Below are 4,870 nucleotides of genomic sequence, written 5' to 3'. Positions count from 1 at the left end.
AAAACGCCCATAAAAACTGCAAAACAAAATGTGAAACCACAACTTTGCATGTATCTCCGCATGGACCCAACAAACCTTGACAAAAAAATTGGTGAGCATCCGTCCACAGGAGGCGAAATAGTGGTAAAAAACGCAAAAACACCCATAAAAACCGCAAAACGCAAAATACAAAACTGAAAATTTGTATGTACCCCCGCATGGACATAATGAACCTCCATACCAATTTTGGTGAAGATCCATCCTCACTTAGCGAGTAGTTACATGAACATACAACACACAGTACTATTATATTTATATAGATATGGAAGAATTGTTCCACTCAAAGATAAGAAAGGTGCAACACTCATAAATGCTTGTAATTAAACATGTATTAAAACAGGGTCAAAAACCCTCTAAACTTCAAACTGATGCTAGAACAGAACTTACAGATCGTCTGTTTTAATGTTATCTCAAGGAACAAGACATTCACTTCTTAACTACACATAATACAACAAAAGTGTCTATAGTAGAAAGTGGTGTTATTTTACTCATCGTAGAACTTACAAGTATATCACTGTATTGAAAAACCTCATCAGTGTCAATAATCAATCTTATCATCACAGTAAACAATGAAATCAATCGATGTTAACCACTCTAAGTTGTCTATGGTGTGGAAAAACCTTTACAGTTTAACCACAACAGTAACTTTTCAATTGAATGTAGGTGATCAAGTACGAATCAGTAAAGTATCAATTTAAGAAAGGTTATATGCTCGGATGGACAAACAAAATCTTTATGATTTAAAAGAGATTAGAGAGAAATCCTCCAGTGTATAAACTTCAAGACTATCTCAGAGAAAAAATAAATAGAACATTTTACAAACCAGAATTACAATGTGTTATCAAGTTCTCAAACGACGTCTATGTTGTGGAAGAAATATTACGCGAACGAGGAATGGATAAAAACAAACAGTATTTCGTAAAATGAAAATGATATCCTGATAAACTTAATAGCTGGATCTCTCAAACATATCTTAATTACCTGCCATCATAAAATGACAAGCATTACTCTATCACTTGTCAGTTGACATTGTTCAACTGTATGTGACGTTACCTAGTAACAGTTCTATGGACTATTTTGTCAACAATAACCACTCATCTTCTGAGATCTATCAATCTTGAGGGTTCGTGGGAAATAGCCTTGGTTGAATTATAGTATCCACAAAGCCATTAGGCCATCACAAAGAGCCTGATGATTTTTAATAGAATCTTAAACCCAATAGTATAATCATTTCTTTGACCCAACAAATAACCTATATTTAATTATGATTCATTCACGTGAAAAGTAAGTGTGAAAGTGGATAATGGATCCTCTATATCACTTGATCCTGTATTATTGGTACTATTTGAATTTGACTTTGACCGTGAGATATCAGAACCACCTATAGTTCCATATATTGTTAACATGCATGGTGGATTTTATTCACTCTACGTTTACTCAGATATTGTGGAACCACCTATAGTTCCATATATTGTTATCATGCATGGTGGATTTTATTCACTCTATGTTTACTCGGATATTGTGGAACCTGTTATTGCTAGTGATGCATGTTGCGATTCAGTTAAGTTGAATGTCAGGATGGAAATATGATCACTAAAACATTTACAAAGCCCCATTTCTAACCAACATTTTCAGACTATTGAGATGGATATAAAGGACGACATGGGTCAACCTATACCATTTGAACAAGAAAGAGTCATCATAACACTTCATTTTCGTCAGTATGTGACATCATGAGAGAACTTACTATCAGAACCAGCCGTTTATGATGCGTACTAGTACTACGGTTACCAAATGGGAAACGGTTTACCTTAATTTGCTGGTAGTCAGTGGCAACATGGTCACAGATTGAGACACGTGTTGAGCAACCTGTATCGTTCAGCTACCATTTGTGAAGAAAGCTTCATTAACCCTATAAAAATTTAGCATCAGATGCTGGAAAACAGTGAGCAATACAAAGAGCTCGGAACTTGGCTCGAGATGTCAAACAGATTGATCTACCTAGTAAAGAGAAGAAACAGAAAGGTCAGTTTTCAGAATCACTAAAACCAGTGCTGGAAAACAGTGAGCAATACAAAGAGCTCGGAACTTGGCTCGAGATGTCAAACAGATTGATCTACCTAGTAAAGAGAAGAAACAGAAAGGTCAGTTTTCAGAATCACTAAAACCAAGAGACAAAGAATATTTCTTTCGAAAAGCAACTATGACTCTCCTACTCAGTGTATAAAATCTGATCTAGGCTTATTTTCTCTCCCTCCCACACAAACCATGATTGCGGAAGGTCATTGGACAGAATATAATCCTTTATCATCAGGTTCAGAGGATGAATATCTAGATCCAACACAATCATATCTTCATGTGAAGGTATATAATTTCAAACTAGATGGAACTGACATTAAAAGATAAGAAAGTAAGACTACACCTGTTAGTCTGTTTTTCATTATCTATTTTCTCAAGTCGATATATACCTGATTGGCTAACTCATTTTATTGTCTCACAGTCTATTGGCTATAAGGTATATGTAGAAACTCTACTGAGTTATAGCGGAGAAGCTAAAAGAAGTCATTTAACATTCTCTATGTGGATAAAGGACACAACAAGTAGTTTTGATGAATTCAATTTTAATAATGGTGAGAACGAGGTAAGCAAAAACCAACACATAGATACATATGGTAGTCCAACTGTCGACCTGATCAGCCCATACATTCAGAAATCTTTTTTGCAAAACATGATATGGTCCAATGGTGTGAGTTTAAAACTTTGTCTCGTACAAAGTAAAGATGCGTTTTGTATTATGTCAAGCAAAGAACTGGGATTCAAGGCGATTCTACAACACATTGCATCAATGTTAGAAAAGTCAAAATCAATACATCAGTCGTTGTGTCACATGTTAAAGCCTTTCAGAAAGAAATGGCTAAATACAGCCTTGACCAAAATGTTTGTACTGTTATATATTGATGATATTGTCTACAGGCATAGAGTAATTATTGAGTAAATGTTCGAAAATTAACAGAGAAGGTATTGTATGATCAGACAAACATGTATGAGTTGTTATTCTGGTCTGTATAAGTTGTTTTAAGCATTTGTTCATCAAAAATGGTGTGCTTTTGGTATAATATTTTTCGAAATATTGTATAAATTTCTCTGTACTTGGTGTAGAGTCAGCATCATCATGTGCTAGAAGTTATAGAGCATGAAATTGTTTCACTGTCCAAAAATGGTATGGAGCAAATGGACATTGCCAGAATAGTAAGGTATCCCCAGTGTACTGTATCCAAAATCTTGAAACGTCATTGGACTACAGGAAAGTTTACTGATAGACCCCGAAACACTACTGTCCAAGATGACTGTGTTTTGATCATGCTAACACGTCAAGGTCAAAAGAAGTCTTGCAACACCTTACGACAGGAATGGAATGAACACATTTATTCCAGGGTCTCCAAAATAGTGGTGAATAGGAGACTGAAGAAACAAGGTTATTTTGCAAGAAGGGTTATTAACTAGAATTCACCACTGTCACTGTGTTAGTTGGGTAAGACAGCATGCCAACTTGTAGTTAGGACACTGGCAACATTTCATCTTTTCATATGAATCCTATTTCCGACTTGTTAAAGCTGATGGTAAGATTAGTGTTCGTCGTTTGCCTACAGAACGGATGAAGGAAGACTGTCTTTCCCACAGAGAACACACAAGAAGTGATGCAGTACATGTTTGGACAGCTATTCATCATGGTGGAAAAACTGTTCTTCATACCCTCCACGGAAACGTCAATGGCGCCTCATACAAACATCACATGGAGACGATATTTCTACCAAATTCTATGGCAAGGTTTGGCGAAAAGTTTGTTTTTAGGATGACAATGCCACTGCCCACAGTGTGTGTGTATTGTACAGGATTATCTCGACCAGACGGACATTACAATATTGCCATGGCCAGCGATTTCTCCAGATTTTAATCCCATTGAGAACTGTTGAGCCAAACTGAGCCGGAAAAGTGCTAACCACGATCCTAAACCAGCTACTTTTAGTGAAAAACTGGGATGAAATCACGGTGAATTACATCAATAACTTCATCAACAGTATGCCACATTGCCTTGCGGATGTTATTAGAACACAAGCAGGACCAATCAAGTACTGAATGTTCAATATGAACTAATATAAGGTTACAAACGCTATTTATAATAATTTAATGATATATTTTGTCATTATATTTGTTTGGTAAGGTTCAGTTATGATAGATGAAACGTTGAATAACACATCTTTCTACAGGTTTTTGTTCTAATGAATGGTTCATGATGTCTACGGACCCTGTCAGTTTATACAAATTACATATGTAGATGTTGAATATAACATGTATTGATGTCTACAGACCCTGTCAGTTTATACAAATTACATATGTAGATGTTGAATATAACATGTATTTCGCAGTTTCTTATTTTCTACAAAATATACAAACATTTTGGCCAAGACCACATATATGTATAGAACAACTCATTTTCAGTTACTCAGGAAAACTTATAAGCATCTATTAACAATTCATTTTTAGCATGTCTTGCTATAGGATATGTTGATAATGACGCACTTCATGGATCTTGGAAGAAAAACTTTTTCAAATTTCAAATATTACAGTATCATTTTTGTGACAATGAATGTGGATGGAAAACAGATCCTACACGAACTTTAAAACATAATTTTGATGGTGAATTTTATGCACAAAGCTAGGAAACATTATTTAGTGGAACAGATTCGAGATCAAGGAATTGATATAAGGTATGACTAATTCTCGGGAGAATATACATTTATTGTCTTTGATCTTACACCCGAGCTATCTG

This window comes from Limulus polyphemus, unplaced genomic scaffold (genome assembly GCF_000517525.1).
Source record: "Limulus polyphemus unplaced genomic scaffold, Limulus_polyphemus-2.1.2 Scaffold4269, whole genome shotgun sequence".
NCBI lineage: Eukaryota > Metazoa > Arthropoda > Merostomata > Xiphosura > Limulidae > Limulus > Limulus polyphemus.
The sequence above is the reverse complement of the archived record's forward strand: the minus strand, read 5'-3'. Positions refer to the sequence as shown.